This window comes from Sorex fumeus, unplaced genomic scaffold (assembly GCF_029834395.1).
Source record: "Sorex fumeus unplaced genomic scaffold, SorFum_2.1 ptg000037l, whole genome shotgun sequence".
Lineage (NCBI taxonomy): Eukaryota > Metazoa > Chordata > Mammalia > Eulipotyphla > Soricidae > Sorex > Sorex fumeus.
Window position 1 is genome coordinate 32937970 of NW_026606094.1, and position 16726 is coordinate 32954695.

Consider the following 16726-nt stretch of genomic DNA (forward strand, 5'->3'; position numbering starts at 1 on the left):
ACTATGAATAACTTTTTATGTATGTGATTTAATACATTTATAAAAAATTTAGATTTATTTAGTTTTTAAATACATTTTACTGGATCACCATGAGATACAGTTACAAACTTTCATGATTATGTTTCAGTCATACAATGATTGAGCACCCATCCCTCCACCAGTGTACATTTTCCACCACCATTGTTCCCATTGTTCTTCCCGCCACCCCCACCCCATCCCACCCCCTGCCTCTGTGACAGGTGCATTCCTTCTTACTCTCTCTCTAATTTTGGGCATTATGATTTGTAGTAAAGATACTAAGAGGCCATCATGTTTGGTCCTTACTGCACGTATCTCTCGTCCCCAAGTGATCCCTCAGTGATCATTTAGTTAGTGAACCCTTCTCCATCCCAACTGCCTTTCCCCCAGCACATGGGGCCAGCTTCCACACTGTGGCATAATCCTCTAGGCCCTTAAAAAGATTTGAGATTTAGAGGTGAGTAATTATACAGTGTCCTTGGGTTGGCTTTTATTTTTGAAGAGAAGTCAAGGCATTGTTTGATGAAATATTTAAGGAACATTGCAATGTTAGAAACATTTGATTAATGTGTTATTGATGAAAATAAGCAGGTTGTAAAGAACACTGTGCAAGCAGTAATAAAAATATTGATAATTTTCCAATATAGGGAAAAATATGAAAACAAGTGTCAAGCACAAATAATAAAAAAGAGTTAGGGATAATCAGTCAGACCATGAAAATTTAGAAATAAATAATTTTTAAGGATACAGGATGAAATCAGAAGTATATGAAATTCTGACTTCAAATACAAAGTCATAGTAATGCTTCATAGCATTATTGAGCATTTTGAGAAGAATTAAGCTTTAGCTTCTTTAGGACACCCACTCACACTTGCTTAATGCCCAGCATGCTAGGCAGTGAGATTGTTTTTTATATATATCCTTTCCTATAAGGATATATAAAATCGGGGCTGGAGTGATAGTACAGCAAGTAGGGCATTTGCCTTGCACACGGCTGACCCGGGTTCAATTCCCAGCATCCCATATGGTCCCCTGAGCACCGGCAGAAGTAATTTCTGAGTGCAAAGCCAGAAGTAAACCCTGTGCATTGCCAGATGTGACCCAAAAAGTCAAAAAAAAGGATATATAAGATATATTGGTAAGCAAACAGATAACAATAAAATGTAATGGATGAATATGACCTGTAATTCAAGTAAGGGAAATTTGAATATAGTCAAGTAATTAAAAGCTTAATGAAGGATGGAAGACTGAAAATGCAGTTAATAAAAAATTAACTTGAAATTTTTTAAATTATAATTTTATTTTAATTATAATTTTAAAATAATTAAATATGTAATTAATATAATTTTTAAATAATTAAAATATTTTTAAAATTTAAAATATATTATATAATATTTTATAAATATAAAATGTAAAGTACCTTTGTTATTTGTAATAAAATATCTTGTAAATTATGTGAAATCAATAGAATATATTGATATGAGTTAAAAGCTTCCTTTAAAAACTTTGTGGCTGTTTTAATTATTACTGCTCTGTAGTAGAGCTTGAAGTTAGGGAGGTTGATTCCTCCCATTTTCCTTTTTCCCAAGAATTGCTTTAGCTATTCGTGGGGGCTTATTGCTCCATATAAATTTCAAGCGTGTTTTCTCCATTTCTTTGAAGAATGTCAGGAGTATCGTAATAGGGATTGCATTGAATTGGTACAGTGCTTTGGGAAATATTGCCATTTTGACAATGTTAATTCTCCCATCCATGAGCAGGGGATATTTTTCCATTTTCTCGTGTCCTCTTTTATTTCCTGAAGTAGCGTTTTGTAGTTTTCTTTGTATAGGTCCTTTACTTCCTTAGTTAAGCTGATTCCTAGGTACTTGATTTTCTGGGGCACAATTGTGAATGGGATTGTTTTCTTCATGTCACTTTCTTCTCTTTCACTATTTGCGTATAGGAAAGCAATGGACTTTTGGGTATTGATTTTATAGCCTGCAACTTTAATATACAAGACTATTGTTTCTAGTAGTTTCTTTGTAGATGTTTTAGGGTTCTCTAAGTATAATATCATATCATCTGCAAATAGTGAGAGCTTGATGTCTTCCTTCCCTACTTGGATGCCCTTAATATCTTTTTCTTGCCTAATCGCTATTGCAAGTACTTCCAGTATTATATTGAACAGTAGTGGAGAGAGTGGGCATCCTTATCTCATCCCTGATCTTAGGGGGAAGGCTCTCATTTTTTCCCCTTTGAGGATGATGCTTGCTATAGGCTTGTGGTAGATGGCTTTAACTATATTGAGGAAAGTCCCCTCTTACCCATTTTGGCAAGGGTTTTCATCATAAATGGGTGCTGGATCTTGTCAAATGCTTTCTCTACATCTGTTGATGTGATAATATGCTTTTTAACTTTTCTTTTATTGATATGATGGACTATGTTGATTGATTTCCGAATGTTAGACCATCCTTGCATCCCCGGGATGAATCCCACTTGGTCATGGTGTATGATCTTTTTGATGAGTTGTTGAATTCTATTTGCTAGTATTTTGTTGAGAATCTTCGCATCTGTGTTCATCAGGGATATTGGCCTGCAGTTTTCTTTTCTCGTGGTGTCTTTGTTTCCTTTTGGTATTAGAGAGATATGGGCTTCATAGAAACTGTTTGGGAGAGTTTCTGTTTTTTCGATTTCTTGGAAAAGCATGAGAACTGGCAATAGGTCCTCTTTAAATATTTGGAAAAATTTGAACGTGAATCCATCTGGACCTGGCCTTTTGTTTTGGGAAGACTTTTGATTACAGTTTCAATTTCCTTGATGTGAATAGGTCTATTCAAATACTCTATATCTTCTTGATTCAGCTTTGCGAGATTATAGGAATGCAGGAATTTATCCATTTCTTCTAGGTTCCCTTGTTTCATGACATACAGACTTTCAAAGTAGTCTCTGATGAGACTATTTTGTATTTCGTTGGTTTCTGTTGTGATATCTCCATTCTTATTTCTGATTAGATTTATTAGGGTTCTCTCCCTTTGTTTCTTTGTGAGTGTTACTAGTGGTTTATCTATCATATTTATTTTCACGAAGAACCAGCTCTTGGTTTCATTGATCTTTCGGATTGTTTCTTTGGTTTCCATGTCATTGATTTCTGCTCTAAGTTTTATTATCTCTTTCCTTCTGCCTGATTGGAACAAAGGCAGAGCTGTAGACCAATGGAACAGGGTTGAATATACTGACATCTACCCTGCCAAGCATATGATCATCTAATCTTCAATAAGGGGGCAAGAAAAGTGAAGTGGAGCAAGGAAAGCCTCTTTAACAAATTGTGCTGGCAAAACTGGACAGCTACATATAAAAAAGTGGGCTCAGGTCTCTGCCTAATGCCGTGTACAAAAGTAAGATCAAAATGGATTAAAAACTGCAACATCAGACCGGAAACCATAAAGTTCACTGAAGACAAAATTGGCAAAACCCTCCATGATATTGAAGCTTATTGAAGCTAATGGTATATCTTCCAAGATGTCATGCCACTGGCCAAGAAAGTGAAAACAGAGATAGAAAAATGGGACTATCTTAAACTACAAATCTTCTGTACCTCAAAAGAAACAGTGACCAAAATACAAAGACAGTCTACAGAATGGGAAATGATATTCGCCGAATAAACATCTGACAAGGGGTTGATATCAAGGATATACAAAGTACTGGTTGAACTCCACAAGAAGAAAACATCAAACCCCATCAAAAAATAGGGTGATGAAATGAACAGAAACTTTCTCAGAAAAGAAATCCGAATGGCAAAAAGGCACATGAGAAAATGCTCCACATCATTAATCATCAGGGCCATGCAGATCAAAACCACAATGAGATATCATTTCATACCATAGAGACTGGCCCACATCCAAAAGAACAAAAGCAACCAGTGCTGGCACGGATGTGGCGAGAAAGGGACCCTCCTTCACTGCTGGTGGGAATGCCGACTGGTCCAACCCTTTTGGAAAACAGTATGGACGATTCTCAAAAACTTAGAAATTGAGCTTCCATTTGACCCAGCAATACTACTCCTGGAAATATATTCCAGAGGGGCAAAAAATTATAGTTGAAGTGACATCTGCACTTGTTTGTTCATTGCAGCACTCTTTACAATAGCCAGAATCTGGGAAAAACCTGAGTGCCCGAGAACAGATGACTGGTTAAAGAAACTTTGGTACATCTGCAGAATGGAGTACTATGTAGCTGTTAGAAAGGATGAAGTCATGAAATTTACATACAAGTGGTACTACATGGAAAGTATCATATTAAGTGAATTGAGTCAGAAAGAGCGGGATAGACACAGAAAGATTGCATTCATCTGGGGAACATAAAGTAAGAAAATAGGAGACTAACACCCTAGAGTGGCCGAGATTAGTACCAGAAATTTTGCTCCATGGCTTGGAGGCCAGCCACACGTGCTAGGGGAAAATGGAGCTCAGATAGAGAAGGGAGCACCAAATAAAAGGTTTTGGAAGGATACTCCCAGAAGCATGCTGAAAATAGACTATAGACCAAACATGATTGCAACTCAATGACTCTCTTGCAAACCACAGCACCCAGAAGGAGAGAGAACAAAAGGGAATGCCCTGCCACAGAGGCAGGTTGGGATGGGAGGGATGAGGGATGGGAGGGATACTGGGACACGTGGTGGTGGAAAATGGGCACTGGTGGAGGGAATGGTTACTTGATCACTGTATAACTGAAACCCAAGCACAAAAATTTGTCTATAACTGTACCTCATGGTGTTTCACTAATAAAAAAATAAATAAAAATAAATAAATAAATAAATAAAAACTTTGTGGCACATGAATTTTGACCTTAGCACATCTTTCTGATAAGTAAAATCATGCGAATTTTGTGTACATTAATTTAAAGATTAAAATCTATCAACATTGAATGGCTTCTATCAAATAAATTGTTATTTTCATTGATCTTATTTTATTTTTCTCCATAAGTCTCAATATAGCACCTGGAATAATTTGGTAGCTTTTCTTTAAAACATGTATGGTTACATAGAATACTGTGTCAAATGCAGGGACCATTTAAAATGTAATATGCAAATATTTAAGAAGCTGTTCTTTTTAAAGTAAAAATATACACATTCATAATATGAGACAGTTGCTAATAAGACAGTCCTAGTAACAATTTATACTACACACATGAAATCTTTCAGTGGCAACTGGTAAAATCTTGTTTCATTCTTATTATAAGATGTGCTCTGCCAACTTTCTTCTGTACCAGCTGCTGTACAATGTTGTCAACCACATGCTCTTGGAGCTGCAATATGTCTTTAGGACACAGAGTCACAAGACTGATATGATATCTGTGAAATCTCAATTGTAGTCTCTATCGTTAATTTCTTGTCCTGGCAGAAGTAAAGGTAGCTGCAGATAAATAAAGTTATTATACAGTGACTTTAGAACAATATCAAATATTGTATTAAACAATGAGTATTTAATTATTAATGGAATCAGAAAGGTATGGCAAGACATTAAAGGGAGGTATGAAATGAATGTGCTTTCATTTGATTTTTCATGAACTGTTACACATGTGAAAGTGCAGTCCGTACCCTCTCATCCATAGTATTGAGAAGTACATACAAATAGTGCATATGTCATTCAGTGCATATGTCATTCGACATCATATAAGATTAAAACTTAAATAACATTAGTATAAGACAAGAACAAAGGTATTGGCACTTCAGTACGGAAATAAGACCTTATATTAATCTAGGTCTTTAAAAAATTTTGTGTTTTACATCTGATCCTTGTGAAATAGCCATGAAAATATTATATGTGACAAGTTTATTTTTTCCTGCCTTTTAACATTATTTTTATTGAAGTTTCACTGATGTACAAGATTGCAAATGTTTTAAGATCGCAATTTCACAACTCTTCAAAATGTATATTTCTACTCCATGCCCACCTCCACACCCATTCCCAACCATCATCCATTGAATCTACTCTGCCTAAAGAAAATTTGCTTTAAATACTCTAAAAAGTAAAAAAAAAAAGTGTCGAGTTATATTCAAATAAAAATTCTTGTAAGAACTCAGTACTATCATGGTATTAACTGGAATATATTTATTTATTTAGATGGAAGAGGAGGGCAGTCAGACTGGTGCTTAAGGAACTGTGCAATACATGACATTAAACTCCAGATTCTCGGCTGCAATGCGTGCTGTCTGGCCCCTTGAACCCTCTTGCAGGCCCTGAGATGCAATTTAAGTACAAAGCCGAAATGGGTTTAAATGAATTTTCTGTGACAATATTAACTAAAAATAAATGCTAGTGGGGAGTCCACATGACTTTTATGGGTATTATTGCTCTGTAAATAATGAAAATCTGGTGCTAAATTCCAACCCCGAAAAACGTATGTGTAACACTGAAGCCTGTCATGGAGGTAAAGCAGTGCAATAGCAGTAAGAGGCTGCTTTTCAAATTAAAGTTCTCTGCTTTTAATCTTTTGTATATACAGGAAAAAGAAATATTTTTGTGTGTGTGCTGCATCAATACGGCTTAAAGCAACCAAATGACACAACAAAATAAATTTGTTCATATCTGATCCACTGAAAACAAGATGGAGTAAAGAATATCATGTTAAGTATGGAAAACATTACCACAAACTGGATAAATTCCTGAAACCCAGGCCATTTTCTCATCTGGCTCAATGGTCAGAAAACTGTTCCAAGTGTAGCACTCAATCCCCCTAGCCCACCAACTTCTTATAAACCACGCATTATAAATAGGTTCTCATGAATGAGAGAAGAACCAGACTTTTTGTCAATGCATTTGCCATCAGGACAACTTCAATTCCTTTTAGTTATTTATATTTTCAGCTTGTTTCAAACATCTCTCTGCCCACATTCTGTTCACTTTTTTCCGTCAAAAAATTATTAAAGTACTTCATTATGCTGGCAACTCACTTTTAAACTGAGTACTTTGAAACAATAACAATGGTTTTATAAAAATTTGGCCAGACTTTCCAGTTTCCCTGACTTAGTTCATGTAAATGTATTTCTTTGTCTCTGTCTCTGTCTCTGTCTCTTTAAAGCAATAGCTGTCAATTATATTGGGATTTATTCATGATTATAGTGCCTCCATTTATATTTTATTCTTTTTTGTTCTTTTAATGAAATTAATACTAAAAACAAATAAACAAACGAAAAAGGAAACATGTCGACAACTAAATTTTCTCCAGTAGTTGATGATTAGTTAAGGAATGGACCTATAAATGAAATAGATTAGTAACATTGATTTTAAACAACAGTTGTAGCAATTTGTTGACTAAGACTACTATTAAATCTCATTATCCTTTGTTTTGGACCCTTTAAAAACATGAAAGTTGGAAAGAAATGGGGGCCAATGATAAAAAACATTTTAGAGCTGACAGTTGTATGCCATATGCCATGATTCTCTTCAAATGGAAGAGTATTTAGATTTAAAGTCAGTTTGAACACTGTAGTTTTTTTTAACACAGACATTCAAGGAGTAGCTTGTGCATGTTGGACAAAAACAAGACTAAAATTGAGTGTTTTGACTTATGTAAACTCCAACCAAAATTACTTTTTTTGCCATGAGTCCTGACATGATAGGAATAATCATAGCAATTAAAGTCAAAAGCAAAGCTTATTTAGATTCCTCATTCTACCTACTGCTCATAGGCCATTAGATAAATACCTGTTTTATTTCTACTTACTTTCTAAACATTTTTTAGTACATCCTTAGAACCAGTTTAGGACCTCAATGCTTTTCCTTATAAACATTCCCTATAGAACTATGCACATTGCAGTCTCTGTGAATGGTATCCTAAGGACTGGTTAGGCGTAACCTAGACAGACATTTGCAATATGTCTGTCTTCTTATTTGATCTACTCCTCAACAGTCCTCTGATTCCCTTTATAGTTTATTTTTAAGTAAAAATTGTATGTTAGTATATATTTGTGTATATATATTATAATAGTGCTGATATATTTTATTAGATATTTTATATATATATGTTCTTATATAATATAGTTCTCATCACTTCCTATTGGCTAGTCAAGCCCATCTACAGGACACATTTTATGTTCTGACCTTACCAAATCACTTACCAATAAATATATTTCTAGCCTTAATAGTCCATTTCACACCATGTAAAATGTCAGTTGTACTCTAGTCCACTCCAAAAATATAATTTTTCCTTCAAAAATTTGGTTTTCATCTTATGATATACCTTTATTTTCCTGACCGCATGCTAAAGATGATCACTCATTCTTTGCTATATTCCTCTGATGTGTCTTCAGCACATTATTATGAATACTCTCACTGTGCTATATTGAATCAATTTTTCCTGCTAAAGTGTGAATTTCTTGAAGCAGAGTAAGTATATTTGACCTTCATATTTTTTATATTAAAGAATCATTTCTGTATACAATAGTCTTACAATAGAATTTTACTTGAAGGGTTTTTATTTGTAAAGCTATATAACTGAGTTTTATATTCATAGCATCTATACCAACATTAAGGAAGATTCATTTATATTAAATGAACATAAATTTATATAGAATGATCTTATGTTGCCATATAGTAATATCAATAGTTAATTTTTTGCTTCTGAAACAGTTTCCCATTATACTTTATTAAATTAATGATTTATAGATGTATATAATTCTGTGTAAAAGATAAAACCTTCATGGAAGATAATTGTTTTCAAAGTTATTGTACTCATTCATCCAATTGATGAATAAATTCTTAAATCTAAACTGTTTAAAAGCTGGAGCGATAGCACAGCAGGTAGGGCATTTGCCTTGCAAGTGGCCAACATAGCCGACCCGAGTTTGATTTCTCCGCCCCTCTAGGAGAGCCCTGCAAGCTACCAAGAGTATCTCATCCGCACAACAAAGCCTGGCAAGCTACCTGTGATGTATTTGATATGCCAAACACAGCAACAATTGTCATAGTGGAGACGTTACTGGGGCCGCTGAGAAAATCGATGAACAATGGGAGGACAGTGACAGTGACAGTGAAACTGTTTAAATCTAAATTGAAAGTTGATTTAATCGTTTATTATTCTATAACTTTTATACTACACTTTGATGTGACTATAACAAATTACCACAACTAGATATCTTTAACAACAAATATTCATTGTCTAACAGTTCTTGAAGCTAGACTCCAAGATCAGGGTATCAGCAGAATAGTTTTTTTTGTGAAGGCCTTCAAGGAGAGTCTGTTTCATGTCTCCTCTAACATCTAGTAGTTTGCTGGTAGTCTATAAATGCTACTTGACTTGAAGGAAAAAACCTGTCTCTGTATTCATATTCAAATGGTATTCTCCCTGTATGTATATCTGTAAACACCCCCTTTTTAGAAGTGCAGTAGTTATAGTGGGTTAGAACCTGCCTATCTTAATAAACTCATTTTAGCTGAATCATCTCTGTAGAGATCTTGTCACTAGATAAGATCTCAACACTGAGACAGGAGTGTTGACAATAATGACGATAGCACAGCCGTAGGGCGTTCGCCTTACAAACGGCCAACATGGCCGATCCGAGTTCGATTCCTCCGCCCCTCTCGGAGAGCCCGGCAAGCTACCGAGAGTATTCCATATGCCAGACACAGTAACAACAAAGTCTCCAATGGAGACGTTACTGGGCCCACTCGAGCAAATTGACGATCAACGGGAGGGCCTTTACCTTTTACCTATCTTTTTAAGAAGCAATTGTATTTGCCAGGAAAGAACACGTGTTCCACAGATCCCAGGTGTGTAACTTTGGGTTATTTTACTACAACTTTTCCCAATGGTACCCAACTGTAAGTACTAATTTCATCTTCCATATTGCACAAGTATTAGATAATATGCAAACTAGAATTTCACAAATAGCTACAACTACATATACATTTTAAGTAATATGGTAAAGACAATTAAAAGGTAGAATGATAGTCTCATCAGTGTTTGTTTAAATGTTTTGTTACACAATAACAGTTATTTTAGTTTGATACAAGTTAAAGCATATGTACCAATATGTATATACTAACCAAATCCTTATTTTCCATTAGATATAGTTAACACTTCAAGTATTTGAAAAAATGAAATGTTCTATAATTTTGTTTTTCTCTTATACTTCTGTTATCTTTATCCCATGTTCGTATTAAACTATTATTTTCAAAATCAATATTTTTTCATTTACATGCTAAATGGGATATATAATATTCCTCTTATATCAAAAGTAGAATTATTTGATATAGTTTTTAAGTCACATCAAATTATTTTTGAAAAGCACATGAAAAGAATATATTTCAATGAGATTAAAACATGTATAAAGGTAAAGGTAAAGGCCCTCCCGTTGATCGTCGATTTGCTCGAGCGGGCCCAGTAACGTCTCCATTGGAGACTTTGTTGTTACTGTGTCTGGCATATCGAATACTCTCGGTAGCTTGCCGGGCTCTCCGAGAGGGGCGGAGGAATCGAACTCGGGTCGGCCATGTTGGCCGCTTGTAAGGCGAACGCCCTACCCGCTGTGCTATCGCTCCAGCCCTATAAAAACATAAATTTTTATCTCTAGATGTACAAGTATTTTCTATTTCTTTTGGTTATATTGCTTAATTTTCAATAAAAAAAGAAAACTTGAGGATGAATATGGAAAGTCATGCAAATTATCAGCATTCAATTAACCCATATTTATTTGTAAAGTTTAATATACATGTGGAAAAAATGATACACTTTAAATAGAAGTACGAGAGAATCTCCTATCTGAACATCCTGGCAAATGCTTGGGTTATACATATGGTTAGAATATAAATGCTGTAGACTCTAAGGTACATCTTAAAAATATGTATAGTAAGAGAAGAAAAGTATTGAAATATTACACTGAAAATAGACTCATTCTTTGTGTTATTTATAGCTCTGAGTATGTGATTAAAAGGTATTTAATACTTATGGTGCCAAGGGTAGCCAGACTGAAGTCTGAAGAAAAGGGGGAAATTAGTAATGCTTCTCCTTTCTTTATTTAATTTTCTAAGAAATTTAATCTCAGAATTTGGGCATTACTTTATTTTTTTAAATACTTCTCTAAAATATTCTTTATCTTGACTATTAGGAGTTTATTTGCTCTCAAACAGTCGTGCTCTGCAATCCTGTATATTTACATTAATTCATATTTTCTTTTGTATTTTTGGTATCATAATATTTTTTTAATTTTAAAACTAGTTTTTTAAGAAAATAAATGTCTTGCTTTTGTTTGCACATATAAACATAAAGACATATTTCTTGTTTTTTATGAAGTACTAAACTTCACAAATTCACAAAGTAAATTACACACAAACAAAACACAATCCTCCCATTGTTCATTGATTTGCTCGAGCGTGCCCAGTAATGTCTCCATTGTGAGACTTGTTGCTATTGTATCTGGCATATCGAATACGTCACAGGTAGCTTGCCAGGCTTTGCCATGCGGGCGAGATACTCTCGGTAGCTTGCCGGACTCTCCAAGAGGGGCAGAAGAATCGAACCCGGCTCGGCCGGGTTAGCTGCGCACAAGGCAAACGCCCTACCACTGTGCTATCGCTCCAGTCCAAAGTAAATTACGTATTTACTTATTTCTATCTATCTGTCTCTGTCTATCTCTATCTGTCTCTGTCTCTCTGTCTCTGTCTGTCTCTCTGTCTCTCTGCCTCTCTCAGTCTCTCTGTCTCTGTCTCTGTCTTTGTGTCTCTCTCTCCTTTTTGGGGCATTATGGTTTGTATCTCAGTACCTTAATACAGGTACTAAGAGGTTATAATGTTTATTTCTTTACCTGTTTTCAGCATGTAGTTCTTATCCAGAGTGCTCATTTCCAACTATCTTTGTCAGAAGATGGTCCCTTCTCTATCCCAACTGTATTCTTCCCCAGCATTTGAGGTACACTTCCAACAGTGGACAATCCTCCTGACTCTTGTTTCTACTGTCCTTGTGTATTGACCTCATATTATTTTTTTTATATCCCACAAATGAGTGTAATCAATGTATATCTATCCCCTCTCATTTCTGACTCATTTCACTCAGCATGATATCCTCTATGTCCATCCAAGTAGAAAAGTGCCTGCCATAGAAACAGGCTGAAGAGATGGTGGCAGGAAGGAAATTGGGGACATTGGTGGTGGGAAAAGTACATTGGTAGAGGAATGGGTTTGGAAAACACTGTATGACTAAAAGTTGATCACAATTAACTTTGTAATTCTTTATATTGCAGTGACTAAATAAAAAATTAAAATTTTAAAAAATAAAGCAAGGATTAATTGTGGAAAAATATTAGGTATTTGCTGCCAAGGTGGACAGTTTATATTAATGCTAACCTTTTTATTTTCAATTATTTTTTTGTGCAGTCCACTTACTTATATTTAAAACCTTTTAGAAAAACCATGAAGCCATCCTGATATCTGTATCAATTTTAACTGTGAAATGTTCTTAAAGTTGTTTTAGGAAAAAATGGCTATAGTATTTTGAACAGAATGCGTCTGGATTCATGTGTTAAATTTATAGACCATATGCTTATAACATAGGCTTTTTTAATTAGGTAGGTTTTTCCTCATTTGATGAAGTTTGGGACATATAGAGTAGGAAAATATTTTATTAATTTGGATTTCATGCGTTTCTGGTGTGAGTCTGAATTGTTTACTTACCAGCATTTAGTGGCATTTGGAGGAGACTTTATGCCTTAGCTGGAAGTCATCTGGGGGTTTGGGGGATGGGAAAGCTCAAGTGATCATATGTCTGCCTGAGAGGATATTTATCCTTATCTAATTGCCATGTGCTGTTTTCTCTACTTGGCGTTCCTGCAAAAGACTGCACTGGCATCAAAAGGCAATTATTTCTTAGTCTTAGGGTTCTATGAGATTTCCACTGCCACATCACAGAGAGACATACAAACCCCCAGTCAGCATGATGTTTCACAGCACTAAGTGGACTAATATTGCAGCCTGCAGGACTCGTGGCCCCTTGGAATGAGGAGAGTTTCCAATATTTTGAAAAGTAATTTACAAAAATTATCACTACCTCTAGTCTTGAATTTCTTTTTTTAAAAATCCTTTAAAACGTTATTCAAATTCTACTTTAAATGTTGCTGAATGTCCATTTTATTTTAAGATAAAAAAGCTTTAAGATAAAAAACATATTTAAGCCAAATTTTTTACTTTCCATTGCATTGTACATATCATATTTTGATTCATAGAATCAGAACTTAGTAAATAAAGGCATATTTGTACATATAATCTTAATAATAATATTTATTTTGTAGAAGAAACAAAAGCATCAAAAACTAAAGGATTTATGCTGTTGGTCATATCTAGTAATGATAAATGTCATTAAAACTGATAACTTCCTGTCTGTTAACTATAAAGCATACTGATGAATAAATATCCTGGATATTTGGACAATTTCAGTGTAACTTCATTAAAGATGAAAACATGATCAAGAGGAGCCAGAGTGATTGTACAGTGTGGAGTGTGTTTGCCTTGAAAGTGGCTGACCCAGTTTCAGTTCATGTCACTCCATATGGTCCCTTGAGCCCCACCACAAGTGATCCCTTAGCTCAGAGTCAGAAGAAAGTCCTGAGTGCAGCCAGATGTGGCCCCGCTTAAAAACAAAGATGCCTAACAGGGTGTTTCAATTAAAACATGTTTTGTTTTCCATATTGTTTTCCATATACGTCGGATGAGCATAATGGCAGATTTGTGTGTTTAGTTTATATAGATCATATGCATATAATATAGATCTTCCAATTGTAAACCTGTTTTTGCTATAAAGTGAATGTTGTCCTCCTTTGTCAAATTTTTAACCAATTTTATTCATAATTTACAGTGCTGTTAAAATAAAAAAAAACTAGTTATACTACTGTTAAATATAGTTTTTATACATGCATCATTCCAGTACCACACCCATCACTATGTGTCCATTTCCATTTACTAGAGTCCTAAGTAGCAGGACACCCTTCCAGACACCCTTCCTCACATGAAAACTCAGTTCTGTAGACAAAATCTCCAGTCCCAATTGCATGGACATTTGTTTTTCTCTTTATTTCTTTATATCCTACATATGAAAGAGAAAGAGACATTGTGGTGTTTGTATGTGATGGAAGGGGCAGGGTGTTGACACTTACACAGATAAGGAAGAAGAAAGTTAAACTGGATTCAAATAAAATTTTTAATCTATGATAAGTTGATTTTTTTTTTCTAAATTGTATTTCTTTTATAATGGGTATATGAATTTAACACAGAAGGCTAGGGTGTTCTTGAACGCGGCTGACCTGGCTTCGATTCCTCCGCCCCTCTCAGAGAGCCCAGCTAGCTACCAAGAGTATCTCACCTTCACGGCAGAGCCTGACAAGCTCCCTGTGGCACATTCAATATGCCGAAAACAGTAACAACAAGTCTCACAATGGAGACGTTACTGGTGTCCACTCAAGCAAATCGATGAACAACAGGAGAACAGTGCTACAATAGTATAAAAAATTCTATTCTGACAAAATGAAGCACAAGCAATTAGGATTGTGGAAGACTGAGAAAAGCCTTTCACAGAAGGTAATCAGATTGATAGTTTGAGTTTCTCCTAAAAGATTAACTATATAATCTACTGTCTGAAATTCTTCCATAGGCAAGGCAATCAGGCAAAATCATTATGATCAGTTTTCTAGGAATTCTGAGAAGACAGTAAAAATGACAGACGGCTCAAAGTGAGTTAAATGTCTTCACATTGATGTTAAGGCATTTGGTTTAAAAATTTGAGAGACCACTGGCTTTAAGGAGAGGGATTTCAGGGCTGAAGAGGAGAGTGTGATGGATAATGCTTAGGTATACATGTGTTTCATTCTATGTAGAAGTTTTCTTATGAAAATTTAATGTATTCTTAGTAGTACCTATGGAAATAACAATTAGATGTAGCCAGAAAAAAAGGTAAGACTGAAGATCACAGAGAAAATTTTTGAAAAATCTATCGAATAAAGTCTATGGAAAAACATAATCCAGAGCACCCTCCTCATGGATAAAGAAGGAGGGTGCTTACATGGGTTATTTTATAAGATGGGTGTCAGAATGTAAAAGGCTTCCTTCAGATGATTTTTAATTTTTTTAATAGTGATGGCATTGCTGTTGATAATGATATGAGTAATTAACAAGTATAGGAGATGTGATCAAAATACATCTCCTTAAATTTCTTTTTATTATCTAAATTTTAATTATTTTAGGGTGCTGGAGAGACAAAATAGTGGGTGAGATGCTAGCTTTACATATAGTCAACCTTAGTTCTATTTCCAGAATTCCATTTTTTTCCCTGAGGACTGTCAGGAGTAGTATCTGAATAAGGATTCACTGAGCATAGCCAGGTGGACCCGGTATCCTCCCAAATAAATATAATAAAGATTAATGATCTTGCTTCACTCATATGTGACATATAGAGAAAAAACATACTAAATAAAACAAAAATAAACTTCCTGATGTTACCATGGAGAATGGGGAAAGAGGTTGGTAAATTGTGACAAATGTATGGCAAAGGGGAGAATTTGACTTTCAATGGTGAACTTACTGAAGTATAGACACATGCTGGGTTTTTTTACAATGCACATATGAAACTTACAAAATTTTATACATAATATGAATTCAATAAAATGGTTTACTAATTTCTTTTTTTCATCATTTCATTTCATTTCATCATCCTGTTAATCGTCGATTGCCTCGAGCAGGCCCCAGTAACGTCTCTTTCATCCTAGCCCTGAGATTATATTCACAGCTCTTTAGGAGAATGAGACCCATCATTGTTACTGGTATTTGGCATATTTGGTACGCCACGGGGAGTTTGCCAGACTCTGCCCTGTGGGCAGGCTACATTCGATAGCCTGCAAGTTTGTCCAAAGTAGGAATGAGATAATAAGATGTCATAAAGAAAAGTTCTGATAAATTGACGCGCGGCCGCCGCGCGGTTCTGGGATCTGGATTTTATAGTCTCTGAGTCTTGGCCGCTGATGGGATTACACGGCGCCAGGGGGCCAGGTGGTGGGTGTGACCCCCGCCTACTGGAATTTGGAGGATCTGGGTGGAAGATGCTCGACTCCAATTCGAGTAGGCTTGGAGGTCTCAGCCCCGGAACCCGCGTGGCTTTGTCCCTCTGCCAGTACCTTCATGTGTGCGGAGAGTGGTCTCAGCATGGTCTCATGGAGAGTGGTCTCAGCATGGTCTCATACTAATTTCTTAAATAAAATAATCATGTAGTCTATCCTTTATTCTTTCTCTTTATGGTTTTATTTTCCAGATCTTTCTTTCTTTCTTTCTTTCTTTCTTTCTTTCTTTCTTTTTCTTTCTTCCTTCCTTCCTCCCTCCCTCCCTCTCTCTTTCTTTCTCTTTCTTTTTCTTTCTTTCTTTCTTTCTTTCTTTCTTTCTTTCTTTCTTTCTTTCTTTCTTTCTCTCGCTTTCTCTTCTTTGTTTCTTTCTTTCTTTTCTTTCTCTCTTTCTTCCTTCCTTCCTTTATTTTTCTTTCTTTTCTTCTTCATTTTCTGTCTTTTTTATTAGGACTCCATGATTTACAAAGCTTTTCATAATAGAATTGCTTCAAGGGTACAATGTTGCAATATCAATCCTACCACCAGTGTCCCAAAGGTTGCTGTCATCCTCTGGCATGCTGCCTTGGGAAATATATGACAAATTTATTTCATATTGATTGCTCTAACAAAACTTAAAGAAATAGCAAA